At 37.9% G+C, this 26,281-nt stretch overlaps 1 long non-coding RNA gene across 2 annotated transcripts; it reads right to left on the reverse strand.

The window, feature by feature from the left end:
* On the reverse strand, positions 1–23,132 carry LOC119044983 (uncharacterized). 2 transcript variants are annotated; one of them, XR_005081713.2, is made up of 3 exons: positions 22,490–23,132; positions 2,928–3,054; positions 1–157 (listed from the first exon to the last, which is right to left on the reverse strand). It is a non-coding gene; the product is annotated as an uncharacterized LOC119044983 (long non-coding RNA). The 2 variants fall into 2 exon arrangements; XR_005081714.2 differs by lacking the exon at positions 1–157 and adding an exon at positions 305–410.
* Positions 23,133–26,281: the final 3,149 nt, after the last annotated feature.

The following is a 26,281-nucleotide window of genomic DNA, read 5'->3' on the forward strand; positions in this document are numbered from 1 at the left end:
CCTCGCGGCTTTTTGAAAAATGCCAGCCAGCAAGCATCTCTCCATCTGACCGATGATACAACAATACAGCTCAAAGGAAAACGCGGAAGGCGAACATAAGGACCCGTCAGCATAGTGCTCCCATTGCATGTGTATTAGGTGATTACTTTGGCCCCAGCTAAGGAAGAGAAAGAAAAAGGTGAAGGCACTGAGCATCAATAGGATTTTTACTTGTTTTTGCTTATTGTGTTTGACTTTCCTGAGAGCAAGACTAAACTATGTGGGTAAAAGAACAGAGTCTTTGACACTCACTTGTAGCCAGTAAGGTGTTCCCAGCACTGACTGTCTTATAATTGGACAAGACAGCACACAATTTTATCTAGTAATTTCCCTGTTACAAGGAAGCCGTACACATCAAGAATGGTCCCCTGCTGAGAGAAAAGCCCTTAGTTAAACAAGTAGGTCAGCCAGGAAGAGCACGCTTTGCAGTCAGACGGACCAGGCTGAAACACTAGCCCTCATCACATACTAGTACTTGTTAAGTGACCTTGGGCAAGATACTTTTTCCCTCTGAACTGAGAATCTCTTTAAAATTTTCATAATAATACCTACCAGGCCTGATATTGGTGTTATCATTTATTTGAATGCTACTCTTTTTTTGTCACAATACTTGTTTTTATTATCAGGTATCTTAACCTCTCTGAATATGCTCCCCCACCTGCAAAATGTAGGTAATACTTATAAGATTAGTATGAGAATTAGGCCCTGGCTAGCATAACTCAGTGGATTGAGCGGGGGCCTGCGAACCAAAGGATTGCAGTTCGATTCCCAGTCAGGGCACATGCCTGGGTTGCAGGCCAGTTCCCAGGAGAGGGCGCATGAGAGGCAACCATACATTGATGTTTCTCTCCCTCTCTCCTTCCCTTCCCCTCTAAAGATAAATAAATAAAATCTTTAAAAAAAGAATTAAATGAGGTCCTTAAGAAAAGATATCATTTATTCAAAACCCATTGGATGAAAAACTATGAAATATTAGAAAGTAACCAATATCTTGACTTTATTGACAGAAGAAAAACCCCTAAAGTTATGATATAGCCATAGATAAAGGCACCAGGACAGTGCCCTTTGTGTATTCGAAGGATTTGAATGTAGCAGACCTTGGTTACTTTTGTTTGTTTAGTAGGTTTTTGTTTTGTTTCTTCACTTACAAATGCAGGAAAACAAGCTGTCTTCTAAGCACTAGATATTTGCTAAGGCATAAAAATGTAATTAACACATCATCACACAATTCTGTTTCTCCGAGAACTTGATGGTACTGGGGAACTAGGAAATAGAATAAATGAAGTGGGTGAAGGCTTTAACAGTGATTGTAATGGCAGACGAGAAATAATTTGTGAAAATTTGTATTCTTCAGATGAGTTTTTGAGATGCAATTTGCCTAGAGGATATTTGAGATGGAAAATGGAGAATGACGGGCCAATGATATCAGGGAATGTGAAAATGACTGACTGACCTGTCTGAAGTTAACATCTCAAAGAGTTTATAGAAATTTGTATTAATCATATTAGGAAATTCACTTCCCAGTAGCCGTGGTTCCCCAGGAGTCACCAAATTTTAACAGAATCCAGCCTTGGCTTTTGGAGCCTAAAATTTTTTTATCAGCCTAATGCTCTCTGTTAGCATGGTCATTCAGACATTTAACAGGTATTTTTAAGCACACACCCTGTGCCTGTCATTGCCCTCCCAGACTTGTAGCCTAGTGAGGGCAGAGGCAGCAAGAAGCTATCTCAAGTTGAGCTCAAATAAGTCAACATTAAAAACGTGTTACACAGATAAAAACCCCCAACCCTATAGCCACCAACATCTCATAATAAACGGCAGCGGTACTATCCGAGAGGGAAAGATTGGAAGTGCAAATGAGTCTTTTCCCTCTAAGTAAGAGATGTTTGTCCTTGGTGGTTTCAGGCAGTTACTTTTTCCTCGTGAGATCTTGGCACCTTGTTATACAGCATGACCCATTAGCTCTGCAAAAGCCCCAGCTGGATCTGATTGTTCCCAACATGTTAGAAATAAGAATAATTTTCAAATTTTCCATGTCCAAAAATAGTCTAAACATTCCAGCTCAGGTGATATCTACTCACCTTTGAATTTGGTGCCTGAAATAAAGTTCCAAGATAGAAGAGAACAAAGGAAGTTCGTGGATGATAAGAAAATATTTACAGAGGAGCAAAAGAGGCAATACAGAGTTCGGCAGTCTGGCTGCCTCTATAAACTGAGTGTTCCTCATAGTTCATTCCAATTCTGCCCGCTTTCAAAACACCCACAACTGTTAGATAAAAGAGAGCTAACAGTTGGAGGATATTAAAGCTGATTACCAATAGATTGCTTTAACATGCAAAGCAATTAGGAATCACTAAAGAGTATTAACATGATAGGCTGATGCTTTGTGTACCAATGGTAATTCTGAATCTGTGAAAGTTAACCCCATCTGCAGCCACCCTTAGACACTGTGATTCAGGACTTCAAGAATGGTATTTGCCATTCACCCCACTCCCTCTTCAGATGAAAAATTTCCAGGCCTGAACCTGTCCAACTAAACGGCTGCCTCCCACTTTGCTAGTCTACTGTGATTTGCCGAGAACAACAAGCAGAACAGTTTTCTGTTAAAGTCACTAAACTGATGATTTCCCATCTCATAGAATCTTTAACACTGCCAAATAATCTGTATCTGTCTGTCCACATTTATCCCTAGCTCCCATCTCCTCAGCTGTTAGGACAAAATCTCATTTGAGCATTGTCTGCTATCACTTCCCTCATCACTCTGAGATGACCACACAGCTTCCTAGATCACATGTTAAAAAAAGCCAATGAGAATTCATTCTCTCAGTTTCATTTGGCTATCCTGATACACTAGATATCCCCACTATCCTTCCCTCCTTTCTTCCTACCTGAGATGAAGGTTCTCCAAGGTCGGTCCGTGCAAATTCTTCAGCTGGTAATCTCCCCTTGGTATGTGACTCCGTCAATGATTCCATCACTCTCCTGTATTTCAGTCTTTTCCTGTCTAGCAGTTGCCTATAAGTATATTCAAATATCTCCTACTTAAAAAAAGGCACAGTCCTATAATTTGTTACTTATCTTAATACATATTTGAAAAATTGCAACTTTAAGAATGGATTTTCTTCACCATAAAAGTAACAGTACTAATTAGTCAATGGGTTCTTACCAAATAAAATAAAAATTCTGTAACATAGCATACTACCTTTCTCATTGTCCTCCACTCAAGCCTTTGTCCTCATCTACTACCCATCTCTCCCTTAGGTGCCCCGAGGACATTCTGTATTGTCAATCGGCACTACAATGTTTTGTTCTTCCTGGATTATAACCCAGGTTATAAAAGAGTGGTCTTGGGTAATTCTCAGAATAAAAAGATGGGTAGGGCAACAATCTGACTTGTTGATCATGTCTGTAAAAAAGTTTTGTAGTTAATCTATAGGCAATAGTAATTACTAAAGCTTTGTAAACAGGGGACTAATACTGAATTTTAATACAGATCACTGAATTTGAGAAGAGATTTGAAGAGGACAATGATACAGAATGGTATAACCAGTCCAATTCTTGCTAAGGTTGTCTAAGGAAGAGCTGATGGGGGCCTGAAATAGAGTCATAGCCATTGAGATATGACCTCGAAGAGGCCCAAAGAGCAATGTTATAGAGACCAGAGCTAAAAGAGAATATATCTTCACAGAAACCAAGAGTACAGGAGTCCAGCATGAGGACAGACGATCCTGGCATGTGGCCACTGGATTTGACAATTCAGGAACCAGTTTTAACCTAAACAGCAGCAGCTATAATAGAGTAGAAGCAGAAATAAAAATGCAGAATTGAGGAATGAATGGGAAACAGGGAGTCAGTCAATTAGTGGCGAGTATTTCCAAGAATTTTAAATAAAATGGAAGTGAAATAGATCAGACAGTTCTAGAAGCTCTATGAAGTCAAGGGGTTGGTGAGTGTGAAAAAGAGATTTGTATGTTTATAGGCTAAAGAAGAGCTTGAAAAACTTTTTCTTAGAAGATCACATAGTAAATATTTTAGGCTTCGAGGCCACAAGGTCTCTACTGCAACTATTCAGCTCTGCTGTAGTAGCACAAAGCAGCCAGAAACAGTACATGAACAAAAGGGTGCAGCTGTGTTCCTGTAACTTGATTTACAAAATAGAAAGGTGTGAAGAGAGGGTGGAAGGAGGCCCTCTGGCAGTAGTTTGCTGGCCCCTATGTGACCTCAGACAGACAGGGGGGTGGGATTCAGGGCAGAGCCTGGCCTTAAACAAGAGGAAAAGAAAATACTGATGTACACCCATCTAGAGGCTGGCTTAGCATGAACTAAAAGCTTGAATACTTTGTCAAAATGGCAATTCAGTCTTTTAAAATGATAAAGAGGCATATAAAAAAGTGAACCCAGCTGTTTCTAAAATGGCTCTTTAGAAAACGCTAAAGAACGAAATATTTACTAAGTCGAATTGAAATAATTTGGATATTTTAAATTCTCGATCATGATCCATCTAGTAGGAACCCTAAGAAATGGTGAAATGGCATTAATGATAGTAACAAGGACCTCCCCCTTACATGGTGCCTGAACTTGTTAAAACACAAACTCATCACTGCCTGCTCTGAAAGGAAGGTCTGATTTAAAAAGAAGAGTCCCATTATTCTCTTTCAACCCTGGATCTACAGATAGCTTACTTGAAAAGCTGATTGTGGAATTGCGGCTTATTTCCATGACTAAAGCAATCTGATTAAGTTCCTATAGGCTTTAGATAATCATCCAAGCTTTTTGATTCTTATAATCAGGTCAGGGCTTCAATCAATGAAGCTCTCCTGAAACTATTCACTGCTTTAAGAATCTAGACAGACAGGATAGTACCTAAAAACAAGAACTGCAGTCATGCTGAGCAAAAAAGCATTTTAAGATAGTTTCCTTGTTACAGCTTAAACAATATGACAACAAAGAACGAGGAGGACGTGAACGCTCACATATTAGTGCATAATTCACAGGGCATATCTGTAGGACAAAGTGGGGCGATTCTATACGTTACTGATTTTCTAATCATTGCAATGGTCTTTCATTGAGACAGGTACACTCATCACCCTCATCATAACTAAGGTGTCTGAGCTTCTGTAGCTTTTCTGACACAGTCAGAATTTGCTTGGTGAATTATTTTGCCATCTTAAATTATGTGAATAGTTATTATGACATTCTCCTAGCAAGGCAATCTCCTCTTCTGTAAAAAAAAAGAAAAAGAAAAAGAGAGCTGGTTGGATAATAGAGTCTTTTGCTCACACTCCCACTCACTCTCCTACACACGCACTGGCCCATCCCCTCACCATCAATTAAATTGTCTTTTGAGGACAGAGGAGCAGGGTGGTGGGTATTTGGTGGCAAAGATCAGTGATGCCAGAGTTTTACAATGCTCTAATGTCTGTCAGGGGACACACTGAAGACTTTAACTTTTCTCTACGGCTGTTCTGCTGAATGGCTGTGGGGAAAAGCAGTAGGCAGCCCTTCTCTGCTGTGGATGACAGAAAAATAGAAAAGGAAGAAAAACATGTTGGGAAGCAAAGAGGTGAGGGCGTGGGAGAAACAGGCAAACAACAAATAAATCTCTAGGTGGTGTTTTGGATTGATAGATAGTACTTCACCCTGAAGCATTTCTCAAAACCCGCACAGGCAGTTTCACCAAAGAAATGTAAACCCTTCAGAAATAGAAGAAAAAAGGCAAGGAGCCTAATGATGAAAAAGGAAAGGGAGTATGGAGTATTTTGGACCAATTTCAGTTGATCAAAACAACATTACAGAAAGGACCATGAGTTCTTCAGTTCCCTCAAGGTTCAGGTAAATGCTCATTTTTCACAGCCTCATCCTTCCAGTATTTCATCTGGTTGGTCCAAAGGTTGAGTCACAGCCCTGCTGGGAATAGAATCTGTCCCAGAAATCACGCAATAACAGATGTTACAGTCATTCCACTAAATTACACGCTAGGAAAACCTTGACTCACCCTATCGCTTTCTTTCCTCCATGCTCAGAATCTGAACCTGGCTCCAAACATCCATTTTATGGTGTCATCTCCCTAAAATCAGGAAGCTCTGAAGCCCTTAAAAGATTTTAAAAGTTCATGTGCCGCTAGGATGAGACACCAAAACCACAGCTCTAAATAAAAATGTCCACTGCAACCAAAATACCTTGATCCAAAATACCACCCACAAAACTTCATAAGGCCTCTCTGTCAGCGCCACTATGCTGCTCCATCATTTCTTATGACTGATAAGCCTTTCTAAGCCATTCTCCTTTACCCAGTGCTTTCGCATAGCATCACATTTCCACAACAAACTTTTTCAAAAGTTGCTACACTCATGTGTGACCCCTATTTTGCAGGTTATTCCACCACATAAGCACAAAACGAAATGTTTTGAATCTTCTCGCACTTGTTCTTTGTGAATGCAAGCATCCTACAAATTTCATGGCAAATATTCTAAGAATCAGTATAGGTTGCTGTTTTGTTTTTTCTACACATAAACTAAGAATTAATCAATCCTCTTGGCCACCACTATTTGCCTGTCCTCCTGTGTTATGGTTCATGTGTTGTATAGCCAATAGCTGCCTCACTCCTCCAAAAACATGACCACCATCACTACTGGTCAGGACCCCCATGACTGCTGATGTCTGCCGTAGGCACTGCTCTTTTAGTTGTTCTTCTCCGCATCAGAAATTATGCTGAAACTATGTCAGCATCAGAAATCAATACCATATCTGATGCCTAACAGTAAGCCACCTTCACTAACTCTATCATTTTTATAACCCACACTACCATCTTCAGTGGTACAAATGCCCTTGTCAAGGCAGCAACCATTGTAACCAATAATGCTACCAAGCCCGTACCCCTAATATACTACCATCCTTCTGAGGCCCAGTGTTTACTTTATTATGAATCTGGTGATAGCACCAATGAAAAGTGTCTTTTTAGCCACCATCAGTTTTTTACTGTATCCTTCTTACATTAGAACCAAGTAATAAGTCTACTCAGTGTTGGACTGATAGATGGATGCATGACCAACTTTGTTGCAACAACATAACAATCTAGGACACATTCTTCGGGACGCTTTTCCTTGTCCCCACATCCAATATATCATTAGGGCTACTAATACTTCCAGATCATGTCCAGAATCCAACTACTGCCCTTTATTTCTATCTCTACTACTCTCATTCAAGTCGTGATCATCTTCAGTCTAAACTTTGAAATAACCCTGAATCAGGCTCCCTGCTTTCATTCTTGTCTTCCTGAAATCCATTCTTCACACATCAGCTAAAAAGAGAATTTTATAAATAAAATGCTGATCATATTGCTTCCTTGCTTAGAGCCCTCCAAAGTGTCGCTGCCTTACTCTGGCTTGTAAAATGCCATGTGACATATGTCAGCTAAGCTCTTCAACTTCACACTACCTTGAATACACCAGTGTGTCTACAGCCACTTTGGCTTTCTCTCTATTCCACAAATACGCTAAACTCATTTCATCCTGAGAGTTCTTGCATTAGCTATTTCTTTTGGCTTATAATGTTCCCCCCAATTTTTATGTGGCTCCTCTTTCTTCAGAGAACTATTCCCTGACCAGCTAAGCCTCCCAGTCATTGTCTTTTTATTGTATTTTAATGAAATTTGCTTCAAAGCTAAATTTCACTAAAAAGCAATTAACACTCAATTTTTCTTATTCATCCACTTGTTTATTTGAGTGGTGTTTATAAATATAGACTATATATATATATATATATATATATACACACACAATACATTAATGTAAAATAAAAATCTTCAACCACAATGTCTATAGGATCATATAAACAATCTGCTTCAGAGAAAAGTGTATGGATTCCCCAAATAAGTAACAAATCAGTAATTGACATGACCAGTCCCAGAGGATATAAATGCTAGGAAATTCAATCAACATTAAAACATCTCTGCCCAACCTAAACCTGCTGTAAGAATTCTATAGTAGAGAAGAGAGGCATGAACAGGTTCTTCCTTTTTCATTAGTTTCCTATTCCCATTAACATTTCTTCCATTCTTTGCTCCTGGCTGCATCTTCCAGCACTTTCTATAGTTGAGGAGAAGAGGGGAAAAATGAGGAAGAACCCTCCAAGATTGATACCATTGTCATCTGGCATTGGTTTCCCCTGGCCCTGCGGATATTTTAAGTTGTCTCTTTCTCTCCTGGGCACTTCTATGGATTCTTCAAAACCACAGACACCCCCATCTTTGGAAATTGATCCCTTCATTTCCCTGACATAAATATTTATCCTTCCTCTTGACACCAAGGAATTCTCCTGTGACACTCACTACTCATGGGCAGTAGACCTTTAATCAGATTCTTTCTGTTAGAGTGTCCTAATTCCCCCAGAAGCCCCTTAGCACTCACCTTGATGGGTCAGACTCTAGTGGCCATCTTGGGTCTCCACAACACTTGCTTGCTCTCTCTTTTTATACTGGGTAAGGCTAGCTATGGTTCTTACCTACTTCTTACCATCTTACTTAGGGGCTCTAGTACCACACTGTTAAATGAGAAGGTACTTAAGACTTCTTATCAGGGGCTTGGCCAAAGGCAGTTTTACATATTTTTGCACTTATCAAAATATTCAGATTCCATAGCCATCCCTTTTGTGAAATATTTCCAACATAGGATTATTACGTTACTATTCACAGTTACCAGTTTTGGCAATGAAGAGACTAAAAACTATTTAGAGAAAATATGTCTTAAATTATTTGTCTGTAAGCCAAAATATGTAGGTCTACCTTACAAACAATCACTCATATGGCAAGTCTAAAATAATAAAGTTGCAAAGAAAAACGTTGATTTGAATCATTTGGCAATGAACATTAGTTAATGAGTCCATGAACAAGAACGTATTTTTATAAATGTTTAAACATTTAAGGCTTATTATATACCCCAATGGAACGGAGGGTTATTACAAACCTGGTACAAGTAAAGGATGAACTGTTAAAGATACCCAACCTGCTATTTTCACAGACGTTGATTGGCTTGCTGATGCCATTTATAAAATACACATACTTTACAAATTTTCAAATATTTATCTACAGAGGAATTCAGAGTTCCCCAGGAAGAAATCTTTATTAACCCCTAACAGTTCTGAGGCTTGACCAAGGAAGCATTAAATTCTTCCAATCAAAATTAATGCCAGACTGCAGTCACAGGGTACTGTCCATGCTGATTTATTCTGCCATGTAGAACAGTAATGATACATTTCTTCCCCTTAGGCCAGTTGAAAACTCCTAATTCTTTGTTCTCCTGACACATCTTTCTTGGATGGGGCAGTCAATGAAAGAAAAAAAAAAAAAAGGCATCTGATGATGCCTTTGATGTAATCCCCAGTATTCTCTTTCTTCCATAAACCAACCTAAAAAACCATTGTGATGAAAAGTCAGAATTTCACATAAAGCAAAAAAGCTAACAAGGAAAAACTAGCTTACGTCCTCTGATGAAATAGAATAAAGCCATGAAGGTCATCTACTTGACATGAGGAAGAGAAAATCTGAACGAAATTGTACCTAGTATTTTAAAACATCCTGAGAGGATTTACATAATCCTTTACTACAGATAGAATGCCTTCCTTTCTAGCCACTTGGTCTTGATCCTAAGTTTCCTCAAACATGAAGTAAGATAGTACTGTTTACTGCTTATGGTTGACTTAAAATTTGAATGATTTAAAATAATATTAAGATTAGATTTTAGAATGCACATGGATTTAGTAGGCCAGAAATTTTGTTTTTGTCACAAGATTTCTTTAACTTGATATCAAACCAATCTTACTCACCCTTCTAGTTCAGAGATATTACATGAATGTGACTTATTTAGAATAGTGGCACAAAGAAGGTCCTAGAAACTTATTTCACAATTTCTGTGTTGTTTTACATCTGAGCCATGACCTCTTTATAAACACCTACATAGGCATCTATATACATATATCAGACCTTGGAGGCTGTAAGATACATTTTCTTGGTAGACTCAGTCTCACAGCTCAAGAAAATGACCCAACGTGCTTAGCATTCCTTGCTCCTGGCAATAAAAATGACAACCTTATTTATATGATTATTTTTATATAAAACACTAATACTGGCTCTCATGGGTAAAATGGAGGACATTTGTTATTTGTGTTTAATACCTTTTTTAGAATAAAATGAGAGAGAAAAAAGAAAATCAATGTTCAGACTCAGTTGCTGAATAACTTTTGGCTGTCTAGAAAAAAACAGCCCTGGAGGCCAATCCTTCACTTGGCATGTTCAGAATCTCACTGCAAATTACTGTGCCCGTGAAGCACAATCTGACTGCCTAGCATGCCCTGTCTGCAGCTCTAAAGAGATCAGCCACAAAGGCTTTGATTAGAAAAAAGTTCCTGGAAGACAGTTAAGCCTTTGCCACGTTGTTAATAAGCATTCTCATTCGGAGTGACTGGAGAGCAGGAGACAATGACTGCAAGCCCCAGTAAGCTGTCAAACATTAAGCCCACATGGGTGAATTCACCCTGTTTACCTTGCTTGATAGACAGCCAGAGGAGGGCTAACCAACAGCCATAAATTCAAATATGCTTCTTAAAGCCTTCCCAATTGATCAAGACATAAAAAGACACCGAGCGATTGTATAATCACCTCACACACAGGTAACTAAATATATTGCCCTTTCCAAATCCACTGATGTAAAACATGGAGCTTTCTCGCCCCAGCTAATGGCTGAGAGCAGTTTTATATTGCTTTCTTGTGACTTAATACCCATCAAACAAATGACAGTCTCAGAAGCAGCTCCTTGGGTCAGACAGTAACATATATACAACGAAATCTACTTGTGGTGAAATAACTATTCCAAGTGAAGTGGCATTAAAGCCTTGGTTGCCCTTCTGTCTCCTATATGTATATTAAATTTTTCTGTGAAGGTCAAAGAAAAGAAGTTTTTTTTCCTAAATTGCTTATCCACTTATGTCACCTTAAAATATATAAATCTGACTCATGAGGTGACATAAACTGGGGCAATTAATAACACATGGAACATTTCTGAATTCACAAACTATTGATCAGCACCTGATCTATATATAAAACAAGGGGCAGTGTGACAATGGGGAAAAATCATCATCATACTAAAGAGAAAAGTAAGTAGATATTGGGTAACACTTCACTAGTGTAGGCATCGTATCTGGTCATGGGGGCAAATATGACATCGAAGTCAGAATTTAAATTCTGGGATTTACTCTTGACTCTTTACCAGTTTGTGCACACAACTTGTATCAGCTCAAGAACAATACTATTATTCCATCCTTTCACTGAGGTAATATAAAAGGAGAAAAAAATAATTCCATCTCAGCAGCATTTCCAAACCCTCATATGACTGTCAACAGAGAAAGAGGCATCCTCAGAAATCTCATAAGCTCTTATGAGGATCTTTTGTTTCAGATTCTTCATCTCTTCAATGAGTGTGGACTTCATGATAGTCACAATTTAGTCTTGATTATATTATTCATGTCTAAGGAAATGTATGGGTATGGGATTTTGGTTCTTCTAAGATATTTGAATGAGTAGAAATTTACGTGATTTCTAAGATATAAGCCAGTGGCTAAAGAATGCTTAGTACGTTGGCATCAAAGTCATAAAAACTGGAACTTGGAAGGATCTAACACTTCCAGAGAAGACTGAGATTTCAGTAGCAGCTCTTCCTCTGCTGCCTTGACAGTCACACGTTGGTGCAATTTGGTGTTTATAGACATCAGATGAACACTGAACAGACTGTTCCATGGGCAGTGTGTGACTAGCTGGTAGTGCTAGAATTGGGGGCTAAGAGTGGGTTGCTGGGGGTGGTGAGAACCAAAACACTAGCTGAAGTGAGCCTTGCTACATAAAGTGTAGTCTCAGAACCAAAAGCATCGTCAGCTCCCAGGAACCTTGTTAAAAATGCAAGATCTCAGGCTCTGCTCCAGCCTACTGAATCAGAACCTGCATTTTAACATTACCTGCCTACCTGACAATAATTGATATACGTCACTTACATAGCAAAAATAAACAAAAAGAAAATCAGCAAGAACAAAATTAAAAAACAGCACTATCTCACAGCAGATTGTGTGCCTAAGGCTTTAGAAGTCCTGGACTAGAGCTGGGAGGGCCCTGTGCTGTGCATTAAATTTAGGAGCTTATAGAGAATGGGGGAAGAGAAGAAGTCAAGGTCAAGGGTAGGAAGACCAGATGTAAAAACAAACCAAACACCAAAGAGTCAGGTACAGGTAATAAATAGGAGCTTAAAATAAGTTTCTAAAACAGGATAAGGATCACATTAAAGAAAGTATGGGTGGAGTTAGGTGTAAATGTCTTTTACATTACCTTAAAGTTCAAAATCAGTAGAACTCACTTATAATGGATGATGACCACAACTGGTTATGTTCTATGTCTCCAAGACCTTGCATGTCTCATCTTTATCATCTTAGGTGAACAGAAACAGATTTGTTGTTGTTTTCCACTGAATCTTAATAATATGCATACATATTTTGTGCTAACAAAATTAAACTGTGCAAGAAAAAAATATTTTTGACCATGAGTTTTTCTGCAGATGAAAAGTCTCCAAGCTGGCAAGCTCATGGGCAATGTAATCTGATGAGCAACATAAGGAATAACAGAATGTTAGACCTACAAGACCTACAACAGTCATCAGTAATTTAAATCCTTGCAATTCTATCGGTTAAATCTTATTATTCCCCATTTTACCCATTTTACAGTTGAAGAAGTTAACTCTCAAAAAAAATTTTTTTAGCACCTGACAGAACTAGGGCACAGTCCTGAACTTGTGTTCTGCCATTGCACTGCTCTAAAAGAAAGGCAAGCGACACATAGTCAACTTTGGTTTCTTGTCAACTTTGGTTTCTCCTGTGGGTCACACACTAAAGGAAAAGTAGTCATTTCTGGAGTCATCAGAAAGCTCAAAGCAGCGGACAGACACCACACCTGTAATATCATGAAGAACCTTAGCAGATTTCTAAATTTCATTTTCAGAACTATTATATTTTCTGAGGAGCAAATGAGATGCTAAAAGCTTTTAGAAACATAGGAAACCATGTACTGGCATCACTGATGATATATGAGAGCTAGAGCTCTGTCTACCATGCTCCACAATTTGTCCATAGGACTGTTTATCACAGTGCCTGACATAGCAAAACAGCAGGCTCTCAATAACTCTCTCCTGAATAATTAGGGTTATGATTAGGATTGTTTACATTGAAAGCTGAACGCAGAGACTTCTAACAAAAAGATGCATTTTTAAGTTTGCTGTGAATTTCTTTAACCAGGATGATAAATCCTAGATATAAAAACATCAAAGGGTCAAAACCCTTTGATATGTTATTTCTTCACATCAAAAATAATTGTGATAATCACATAGAAACTGCAGGCTCAGCAAAAAGATTAATACCGAATTCAAGAAAGACCTGGCAGCCAAATCTGTCAATATTTGGGGAGTGATATACAATTAAAATTCTCCCCCATGGAGATATTAGATACAGCTTGTAAGCTATTACAGGAAATTGTTGCTATAGCTTTTCCTATTACAGATTAAGTATCAATCATCTACCAGAAATGACACCAAACTTACACTAATATTATATTAAATATAATATATTTAATGACACCAAACTTACACTAATATTAAATTTCTGTTTGGTGCCAGAAATCACACCAAACTTACACTAATATTATATCAAATTATGTAAATTTTACTTTAGATATGTTTAGAGATTTCAGCTTGATTCTGTAAAATTTGTCATCAAAAGTAAATATTCTACCTCCCCAAATTAATATAAATAAATCCCTTCCCAATGCTTAGATGTACTATCTCTGTTAACCATTATTTGCAGGCTATTACATTCTCATAATCTATAACCCTAAGGGACGACGAAGTCAAATTGCAAGGACACAAGCTGATATCACACTGTTTGAGAAAATCATTTCTGCTGACTCCAAAAGTCAGAAGAAATTTAGGTGTTTCGTAAACAACAAAGGAAACTGCTGTTCTGAATGACCACCATGAATCACTCATTGTGTCATAATTTAAAAAAAAAGAAATTTCATTATGGTCAGTATATTTTACTAAGTCATTCAAGTGGATGCATTTTTTATTTCCATTGACATAAAAATATTATAAGTTTGAACATTAATTAATCAGAAAATTCCATGAAACCTAAACTCCTATTCTCTAAGAATTTCATTAAGTTTTTATTACAAAATCAGAAATAATATGATAAAGAAGAACATTATATAAAATGCCTCAATAACTTTGTAATAATTATACTATACCATTCTAATAAAGGGGTTTTTTTACTAAATTATCAAAACCTATTTTAAGAACTTAGCTTTCATTGCCCAAGATCAAAATGTTTTTTGACCTTCCAAATATCAATCTGCATATCTTGAAGGACACAGATGCAATTCTTTCTCACTTTGATATATTAAAGGACGCTGAGATATTTCTAAATAAAGATGCACATGTTTCCAAATGGCCTATTATGGTTGGCTTCCAAAGTTAATTAGGCTAGAGTCCCTTACACAATTTTTGGCTCACAGTCTTATTTCTTCAAGATATTTTTGCTACCCCAAATTCCAACTGTTTTTCTGTGAAAGCTGTGATAAGATTTCAAAACTTAAATGAGGAAAACACATTCTCTCTACTAATTAAAATTAAATACATCAGGCCCTTGACATTTATATCAGATAGTTCCTGGTACTTTTCACAATCCCAAACTTTAAAATATCACCACAGAGAATCAAAGCCCCGCACAAATATCAGCATAGATGAGTGTTCGACTGTCAACTGGGTTTAAGCACTAGCTAACAGGTGATTTTCCCAATCACCATACCAGCTTCCAAAAGGTCATGAGTCAAGGTGATGCCTCAACAAAATCACAACTTTTTTTCTGTCATGAATCTCCAGTGTAATTACAAAGAAATAAAGCCAAAAGTTTTAATGTGCAATTGTCAAAGAAATAGCATACATAGTATGCTCTCCAAAAGAAATACACTAAATGTAAAAATCAGGGACCCACTACTTCCTCCAGGGCCATTGGTTAGACATTAAAAGGATGACAATAAATCTAGAGTACTAACCCAATACTCTGAAAAAAAGAAAGCCAAAACTACAGCCCTAGGTAGCCTTCAAGTTTTACTATCAGGGTAAACACCAGAGTTGATATCAGTTTGGGAGAGAAAATGCCATTATCACCCAAAAGAGAATATTTCTCTAGGGACAAATGATTCAAAAATCTCTCTCAAGAAGGAACTAATCTGATCCTCAAATCAAAAATACCTATCAACAGAAATACATCTTTCTATTTATATGTAGTTTCTGTCAGGAGCAGTCATTGTAAGGAGATATAAAGGATATTCAAGGATTTTGAAAACATCTATTTCTGGTAATCATAGGTAATTTGAGCCAACACTCCAGTAGAGGACAGCTACAACGCTGGACCGAGATGTTTTTTTAAGTTGCTTGAAGGCATTAAAGGCAATGAAAATTTTATAAAACACAAATCAAAGAAACTACGGACACCAAGAAGGTGAGTCTATATTTTGGGGCCAATTTTACCCTGAGGGCATTGATTGATTCTGAAGGGAGTGGTTAAGAGCTTGAGCAGAGCTTCAGACAGTCTCGCAGTGACAGGAGAACAGTAATTAAAATAGAGGACTCACCATGTGCACAGTGCTTGGTGGACCAGCTCTCTGTGGACTGGGACTATAAATGCTAGAACCTACAAATAATGGTAACTGGAAATGGAAATAGATCTCACGGGAACTGCAGATTAACTCTGAATCTTACAAGTCCCTGAAATTATCTTAAGGTGATCTGAGAGCAAGTGGCTCTAGCTTCCAGAGTGGTAATCTCAAAAGGAAGATGACATCATACAAAGCATTAAGTTATTTATTTACACAATATTACAAGCATCACGTTTGGCTCAAAATAGAAAATTAACTCAAATACGATTTCAGGGGATATGATTGAAAAGCAAGAACAATAAAACATAAGAGAAACACACTTTTAAGTTCTACAGATTAAGGCTATTCTCCACAGGCTTCAAAATGATAGTTCTTACTTTACATAAAAGAGATAAAAGACAAGACAGAAAGTTTCACTAGAGAACTGGAAACCATGAAATTAAACAAGTGGAAATTCTAGACAATAAGTAACATAATGAAATAGCTAAAATTTAGAACTCAGTAGATCACTGCGCCTGAAGATTAGACACAGCTAAAGAAAGGATCAGTGAACTGAAAGATAATCCAAAATAATATATCTAAAATGGTTCACAAAGAGGTGAAACTGAAAATAAATACAAGAGTACAAAAGATATAAACAACCATGAAAACATCTACAGTGCATGTATCTAAAGCTCAGAAGAAAACAAAACCACATGAAAGAATGGGTTAGAGCAACATCTAAAGAGATAACACATGAGGAATATTCCATCACTGATGAGAAAAAATCACAAAATGAAGCTGGAATTGAATTTAAAAACAAGAAAATGAAACTATCTCCAAACATTTGGAAATTAAGAAATAGACTCATACTTATAAATAATTTATAGATTGGAGATAAGATTAGAAAATATTTAAAGTGACTAATAATGAAAATGAGACCTGTAAATACTCACGTGCAGCAGCTAAAGCAGTACTTACAAAGTAATTTAGAACATAAAAGCATAAGTTAGGAAATAATAAGGGACTAAAACAAATGATTTCAGCTTGCATTTCAGAAGTCAGATAAAAGCTTCTTATAGTTTCTGTAGGTCTGACTTAGGTTTGCTGAGTTATTCACAAGTCTAGACTCATTCCAATTGTTGTCAGCTCATTTCTTTGCAGACTGAGGTCCCTGTTTTCTTGCTGGCTTTCAGCTGAGGGACTGCTCTCAGCTCAGTGGGACTACCCAGAATTTCCTGTCACATGGCCCTCTCTCTAGGCACTCTCAACACCAAGAAGCCTACTTCTGTTAAGCCAGCAAGGTAGTCTCTGGCTCCATTCCACTGGGACAGAATCTTAGGTAACATAGCACAATGGTGAAGTGGCATCATACCACCTTTGCTATGTAGCATAATCTAATCAAGGAAATGCCATTTGCCATATCCTATCGTTTAGAAGAAAGTAACAGGTTCTGCTCACACTCAAGGAAAGACAATTACACAAGACATGAACACCAGGAAGTAAAATATGTTGGGAGTTACCCTAGAGCAGGGTGTCAAACTCATTTTCACAAGGTGCCACATCAGCCTCATGGTTGCCTTCAAAGGGCCAAATGTAATTTTAGGACTGTGCACATGTAACTACCCCTTAAGCAGAAGCACTGGGCAAAACAAGGTGCTGGGCCAAATAAAACAAGGTGGAGGGCTGGATTCGGCCCACGGGCCTGTGTTTGACACCTGTGCCCCAGAGCCCGTCCACCAAATTATTTTGGAAAATATATTGATAGCATCCACTAAAGCTGAACCCATACCCTTTGACCTAGTAATTCTAGTCCTGAGTATATAACAAACAAAAATGCATGCACATGCTCACGGAAGATATATTTATATACATATATATGTATGTGTGTGCATACATATATATATATTCATACTCAAAAATAAAAAACAGCTCAAAGGCCCATCAAGTAAAAGTGACAGATTGATAAGGTCACATAAATGCGTACAGCAATAAAAATGATCAAAACAACATAGATAAATCTCACAAACGTTTTATATTCAAATAAGCCAGATACACACACATATACACAAAAAAACATACTATATGGTTCTATTTTTGAGAAGTCAAAAATAAAGAAACAGTAAATAATCAGGAATGTGAGCTTGGAGATAAAACAGATGCAAGTAGCATAAAAGTCAAGTAAATGGTGAGTACCAGGGAGTGGGTCTGTGGTGGCCCCTGGGGTAGGTGTCTGTACTGTATTTTGAACCACTTGGTGTTTTCTGTGTTATAGAACATTGATCTATGCATCCTTGGTTTGTGCACTTTTCTGCATACATGTATACAATATTTCACAAGTTTTTAAAAAAGCACCATATTATAGTGAAAGGACCCTTTAATTACCAAATTTGAATGCAAGCACCATTAGAACAGTACTTTTCTGTTCTGACAATTATAGTGTTCTCTGGACCTAGAAAAATGTTTGTTACAATAAATACTGTTGAACAAGTGAATAAATCAAAGCATAAATTAATACAATACCTGTGTTCTAGCCAGGTCTACCATTTTTTAGGTTTAGCACAGGTTAAAGGTTCTAGGTTTTCCTACTTTATGTATCTCATACTCACTTGTAAAATAAGGCTAATATCTCCTCTACAAATTTCACCAGGCTTAAATGATACATTTAAATTTTACACAATAGCTTTCATAAATGGAGAAAAATATTTTTGATAGAAGGATTCACATAGCAACACCTTAATTAACAAGGATGATTGAAGAATGAATATAAAATCTTTCTTGTGCAATCTTATACTTTATAACTAAGTAATGGTCTAAAATGGTTTAGAAATTTCCCTGCTTTGTAGAAGAACACGCTGAACGAATTTTTGTATGGCAAAAATGGCAAAGCACCTTGGTTGTTATATTAATTCTGTAGTGCTGCATAACATGTTGCCACAAACTTGCAATAGAAACCACACAAATGTGTTAACTCACAGTTCTGCAGGTCAGAACTCCGGTGTGACATGGCTGGGACCTTTGCTTAGAACAGACAAGCCCCAAAGCAACATGTCAGTCATGCTGAGCTTATGTCTGCAGGTTTTGAGGAAAAATTGATTTCCAAGCTGATTCTCTTTGTTGGCATAAATGAATTTCTTGCTTTTTGTAGAACTGAGGTCCTTACTGGCTTTCACTGGGGATTGTTCTCAGTCCCTAGAGGCTGCCCACGGTCCTGGCCACGTGACACCTTCCATCTTCAAATCAGCAATGAGGCGTCAAAGTCTTCTCAGGCTTTGAACCTCTGATCGCCTCTTTTTTGTTCAGTAGCCATAAAAACTCTTTGCTTTTAAACAGCTTGTGGGATCAGGTCAGGCCACTGTATAAATCTGAAGACCAACTTTGCTATATACCAACTTAACCATGGGTGTAAAACCCATCACAGTCACCGCTCCAGGGATTATACTGGGCATGAACACCAGGGGAGTAGGAAATCTCAAGGCCATCTTAAAAGTTTGCCTACTACAGGTGTTATCATCAATGATTAACTAAAGAAACCATCAAAGACTGAGTAGTCTCTAAGATGTTTAATAAATACTACTTTTTAAAAGTGAACAATCAGGAACCATAGGCAGTAAAATCTCAGATATCCCACGTAGCAATACGTTTGCTGATGTATCTCCTAGGGCAACAGGTCCCAACCTTTTTGGCACCAGGGTCTAGTTTCATAGAAGGCAATTTCTCCAGGGACTGGACAGAGAGGGTGGGGTGAGGGAGATAGGAGGTTTAGTTTAGGCAGTAATGTGAGCAAACCTTTGCTTGCTGGACCACCCCTCACCTCCTGCTGTGTGGCCAGGTTCCTAACAGGCCCCAGACCAGTGTTGGTCTGCAGCCCAGGTATTGGGGTCCCCTGTACTAAGGAAAGGTAAATAAAAGAAAAAAATAAACAAATGGGACTACAAATGAAAAGGCTTCTCCAAGGCTAAAGAAACATCACAATAAAAAGGGAACCAACTGTATGGGAGAACATATTTGTCAATAATATATCAGACACGGGTTTAATCTCCAAAATATGTAAAAAACTCATATGACTCAACAGCAGGAAGATGAACAATCCAATTAAAAAATGGTCAAAGGGCCTGAATAGACAGTTCTCCAAGGAGGGCATACAGATGGTCATATGAAAAATAGAAATGTGAAAAAATAGTCAGCATCACTAACCATCAGAGAAATGCAAATTAAAACCACAATGAGATATCACCTCAGACCTGTGAGAATGGTTGTCATTGATCAATCGACAAACAATAAGTGCTAGCGAGGATGTGAGAGAAGGTAACCCTACCACATTGTTGGTGGGAATGCAGACTGGTACAGCCACTGTGGAAAACAGTATGGAGTTTCCTCAAAAAATTAGAAATGGAACTGCCTTTTGACCCAGTGATTCCACTGCTGCAAATATATCCCAAAATACCAATTCAAAAAAACTTATGCACCCCTATGTTCATAGCACTATTAATTACAATATCCAAGTGTTGGAAACAGCCTAATTGCCCATCAGTATATGAGTGGATTAAAAAACTGTGATACACTTACACAGTGGAATATTACATAGCAGAAAGAAGAAAAAAGGAGTGCTTGGAGTGGGAGACTATTATGCTAAGTAAAATAAGTAAGACAGTAAAAGACAAATACCACATTATCTCACTTGTAAGAGGAATCTAATGAACAAAATAAACTAACAAGCAAAACAGAACCAGAGACATGGAAACAGGGAACAGACTGACAGATGCCAGAGGAGAGGAGATGGGGGAATGGTGGAAAGAAGGGGAAGGGATTAGTCAAAGAACGTGCATGAGTGACCCATGGGCATGAACAAAGGTATGGGATGGACTATGGGAGTGGGGGGAGAGCCGAATGGAGCAGGGCAGACAGAGAAAAATTGGGACAACTGTAACAGAATAAAGAAGAATTTTTTTAAAGTTAAAATAAAAAAAATATTTAAAATTTTTAAATTAAAAAATAAATAAAAGGCAAACTATTAGCACCAATTTAAAGCAGGTACTTTATAGCTCTACTATCGTGATTGTCAAATTTATGGATTACAAGCTATTAGTGAGTCATAAAATCAGTTCAATGGGCTGCAATCAATTTATTTTTTAATTGAAATAATAAAAAAGAAAGAAAACGAAACCACCATAGGACAACTTAGCATGATGTTAACTGTGATCAAAAGTTCATCTGAAATCTTGAAATGAATCCAAAAATAACTCAGGTGGAAAGAAACCCTCTATAATCAAGTGGGTTTTAGTTATTTGTATATGCATGTATCCAAAGAGATGTATGTACATGATGATCAGAAAGCTTTGAAAGATGCTATTTTAGGTTACAGAGAACTCTATTATGGATGTGCAGCTATCACAGCTTTTACTTCATAGAATAAGTATTATCTTTAGAGTCAAGTTTGACATTCTTTTGTATTATTCTGTAAAACACACCTAAGAATTCTAAAATTTTGTGGTTTTGTAGCATTAATTCCTCCCAGAAAAATTACATAAGTGATTTCTTATCCTTTACTACCTAACTTTTGAAGCATTAGTTTTCATTTCCTTTACTACAGGCAGGAGAGTCTTCAAGACCTGCCCATATTTGGTCTCGTTAAATACATTGAAGTCAACTTATCCCTAAATGAGCAAGCATTTTTATTACTACAACCAGTAGCATGTTTCCATACCATTTCTTCTTCTTCCAGAGGACATTTATTAGTGATAGATGCTTGGGAGCCAACTGTTCTATGGCCTTGTGTGTCCATAGAAATATGGGTAGTAGCCTAATTCTGCACACAGCCATGATCAAGGTAATTCTCCTGGCGGTTACTGTGTACTTCACTATACACCAGCATGGGGCTGAGCAGCGGCAATTCAAAGATGAATAAAACTAGTCCCTGTACTCACAGTATACATGCATCTACAGCACTAAAATATATTGTCAATGTTCTTTTTATTTTTCTTTTAATTTCTGTTCCTTACTGTTCAGACTGCTTTATCCTCAGATCTACTTATATCTCATTGATTCTGCTGTCTTCTGCTTTATTTCCCTGTAGAGTAAATTTGGGTCTTCAGCAAATGATCAAGATACTTGCATGTACCAAGTTCTCCCAATAGTGTTGCCTATAGTATTGCAGTACAGATTGTAAAATAAACACACCATATTTTCCAATGTATTAGCAAGTAACTACCAATTTTTTAATATGTGATGAAATGCTTTAGCATACCCAGAAATCACTTGGTTTTATCCCAAAAATCACTTAAAAATTTTAAATTAGACCAGAAAGTGTCTAAAGTGTGCAGGAAAACATTCATAATCATATTAAATTTTACAAAGAAATATTGAATTGAAGCTCTCTTTGAAAGAGAAATTACAGCAAGATGAGGGTTATTTCATAACCATTGTGTGTGTTTATGGGTTTGTACAATGAAAAGGCAATTAGCACTTCTTTCCACATCTGTCAAAAAGGGTCACAAATGTCAATGTCTGGCATCATATCTAAGGTTCAACTGAAAACTAAAATATAAGACTAAAGCACTACGAGCAATAAATCGAAACTCACTTAACAGTGGGTCACTAGCATAGCTGGAATTATTATACAGATGTCTCTGTGTACGTTACGTGCCGTTGAGTCAGCTCTGACTCCTGGCGACCCTGCGAATGAGTCATGTTCATGATGTCCTGTCCGCATGCATCAGCCCTGCTCACCTCCCGTGGACTCCTGCCTGTAACTCCTTTAGTCAAGCAATCCATTTCATCTTCAGTCTTTCTCTTCTCCTTTGGCCCTCTTTTTTTCAGCGTTCGTGTTTTTACCAAAGAACCCTGCCGTCACGTGATATGCCCAACTTAGGACAGCTTCAGTTTCATCATCTTTGCCTCCAGTGATGTTTCAGGCTTAATTTGCACCAGGACTCACTTGTCCGTCTTTAGAGCGGGCCAGGCTTTCTGCAGAGCTTCAACGCCACATTTCAAATGAATCGCTTTTTTACACCAGCTTCTTCACTGTCCAATTTTCACATCTGTACAGAGTAATTGGGAATATAAGGGTGTGGATACTCTTAGCCTTCGTCTCTAAAAACAACTTTGTTCTTGGTTATTTTTCCCAAGTCTCCCATTGCTGCCCTTCTGAGTCTTTATTTTTTCTTGATTTCTTGGCTGCAGTCTCCATTTGAATTAACAACTGAAACAAAGTAAACCAAATCTTTAACAACGTCATTGCCTATGTTAAAATTGTGTATCTCTTTTGGAGTCATGATGTTTGTCTTCATGATGTTCAAATGAAGTCCTGCATGGGCATTTTCTTCTGCCACTATTATCCCGTCTATCTAATCCTAATTTATTCTACTCACTGAATCAGGGAAACAAGCTGGGATTTGCCACTTGATAAGTCAAAGAAAAATAGAAACTGCTAGGAGAGATTTCTTCCCCACAGAGCAGCTTGCCTAAGGTGTTCACAACATCCACCCACTGAAATTTAATCATTAATGTAACACATCGCCAGAGAGATGAGGGGCAGCAGTGTGACACGGGTTAGTGAAATCTCGAGAGAAAAACCAACAAATCAAAGTCCTGTCGAAATAAAAGATAGGAACCCAGAGGACAACATGAATTTTGTCTTGCACGAAAGAAATATGTCTATTTACCAATCTCTACTTATTTAGTTAATCTCATCTTCACCACCACCCACCACACCAGTATGAAAGATGCAGTGAATTTTTTAAAATAAAAGGTGGTTGAAATGGCACAGTCTGACACACTGCTAGTGAGGAAGATAAGGATTGATTTTCAAAGGCTGTTCTAACATTTAGCTTTAACAGTTAGCAAAATAATGTTGCTGATGAGATAGGTCCAAAGGTGCACAGAAGACAATTGGAAGAAGGAGCAGGCAGTAGTGAAAGCACTAGATCATTGAAAGTGGTGTCACAATGCCTACAAGGCTACTCAGGAAAGCAAGTGATGAAGCCGGTGTCCCAGGAGACCAGAGGGAATGGCACCACACTGGGGCTGCCTGCTCTGCTTCGGCACGGAGCCGTGGTCTGTCTGCTCCATCGAGTCAGAGCCACGAGGGCAGTGGGGACAGTGCTGCACCATCTGATTTTTCAATAGAATCTGAGGATCTCAATTTTTGTGTTAATGTTCTCATTTTTTAACTGGAAAGGACAGATGAAATTTATGTTAGTCATTTTAAGCTTTAAGTCTGCTATATGTTCTAGAAAGAAATAACTACATGGCAGAGGAGGGCAAAGGGGGGAAAACTGAAACAACTGTAATAAAATAACAATAAAAATGATTTAATAAAAAAGATAGGATTGTTCTGTAATTTGGTTACTATTAACAAAAACATGACAAAGCTTTGGAAACACTATTATTTTCATCATTAGCTCTGGGACATGACTCAGTGTAACTTATTTTTTTAGTTAATAGTTTAAAAAAGTCACACAAAATTGCCCTGAGCAGGCAGTAACTGTCAACAGAGAGGACCCGAAGGTGGTCAGGACCAGGGGGCAACTTGGATATTGGTCTCAACGTCCAACGAGGCACTGGAACAAAACCAGCCATTACAAACTAGAAATTTTTTAGAAAAGGCCTTTGTCCAATTCTTTAACCTTGGTGCATAACCTTAAGAGTGGAGGAAATATGATTTTAATATTTTTCTCCCACATAAATGTCACACAAGTGTATCAGCATATTTGAAAGGTATGTTTGTGTTACTTCCAGTCCCTTTATGGCCTGAAATGTCAGCACATAGTCAATAGCTCATTTCCTGTTGATATTTAGAACTAATTTATTAATGAAACCAAAGATTCATTTTTACAACTCCCTTCCTCTCCATTAGAACAAAGACTGCTTGGGGTTCTGTATACACCTTCCAATTAATTAGGATGTCTTTCCTAATTACCCACTCATTTTCACATCAGCGTGACCTGGGTTGTTTCTCAGTCTTCAGAGCTGATATAGGCTGGAGCTGCCCTCTCCTGAAACCGAGGCCCTTCACTATCCTGCAGGGTTTCCTTTCTCCAGTCCTTCTCACAGCAGTTTACTCAGCATCCTCACAGCACCGTTGATTTGCCACTACAAATCAATTTGCCACTTTGCCTCCTTCTTAAATGCCTTTAGCCTTTGTCCATGAAGCCAAATGATGCCAGTATCACAGCTAAAACTTGCTAAGTAGTGTAACTGGACCTCAGTAGCTGACCTGAATGTTAAGTTCTTAACCTACAAGAGTCTCCCAACATCGGTTAAATTTGGTCTCGCCTTTGGCACCTTAGAACATTTTCTTCAGTTCATATTATTTTATTCTGTTTTGCCGAAAGAGACGCTGGCCATTTTCTAATTTGTTTGTAAAATCTCTCCTTTCTGACAGTACTGTTTGAAAAGAAGGGAATTTCAATCGGTGTTTTTCTCTGTGTCCCAAATAAAGGTTTGTAGGGTATGAAATACTGAAAGTTGTAGTCAGAACAAAGACAGTGCCACAGATAAAGGAAAATGACACCACACGGCAGCTCAGTGAAGAGGCAGCTCAGGAAAGAGCAGCAAGTGTCTCCTCCACAGGAAAAGGGAATTTGCAAATGCACCTCAGTGTGAAGCTCAGCAGTTTGCAATGTGCTTTCCATGCGTATTACTGACTGACTCCCTTCAATGGTTGTGAGTGAAGTCAGATTATTTCAGACTGTCAAATCTAGTAACTCTTCTTTGGTGAGTTTTAAAAGTTTTGTATATATATTCAGATCATATAAATGGCAAGTAGCTGAGAGTAATTCACTATAAATCAATCATCACTTTTCTACAGTACAAAATGTAAGAATTATGTATTATATATAGAAATATAGATAGACGTGAATATTATATGTGAGGATACAGGATTATACAGGGAGGAATAGTACAGAAATTTATGAGAAAAGGAGAAACTCCAAGGAGAACAGGATTTTAAGGAAAAGAGAGAAAATATACACATAAAAATAAACTAAAATAAAAATGGGAGCTTCTTCTCAGAAGGAAGCTTGCACATGTGAGACAGCCAGGATTCTATGGGACACAGGGTGTGACTTCCAAGAGAAAATGAGCCCATGACCAACTCCCGGAAAGTGGGAAGAGGAGAATCTCATCATATAAAACCAGTTAGAACTGCAATATCCAGATGATATCATGAGGAGAAATTCTTCATTCATAACTAGCCCAAGAGTGTCAACTCACTCAAGAGTTCACTAATAAAATTGACTAATAATATGGGAAATGGGAATTTTTTCTTTCCCCATTCCTAATCAAATTCTCTTTTATTAAACATTTTATTGTGACTCTATTATACTTGTCCCAATTTTCCCCCTTTGCCCTCCTCCTTCCAGCCCACATTCTGCTTCCACAACACTCTCCACCCTGTTGTCCATGTCTCTGGGTCATTCACACATGTTCCTTGACTAGTCCCTTCCCCTTCTTTCCACCCTTATCACCCTTCCTTCTCCCCTCTGGTCACTGTCAGTCTGTTCCTTGTTTCCAGGCCTC

Source organism: Artibeus jamaicensis, unplaced genomic scaffold, assembly GCF_021234435.1.
Source record: "Artibeus jamaicensis isolate MK-2021 breed Jamaican fruit bat unplaced genomic scaffold, CSHL_Jam_final contig_387, whole genome shotgun sequence".
Taxonomy (NCBI): domain Eukaryota; kingdom Metazoa; phylum Chordata; class Mammalia; order Chiroptera; family Phyllostomidae; genus Artibeus; species Artibeus jamaicensis.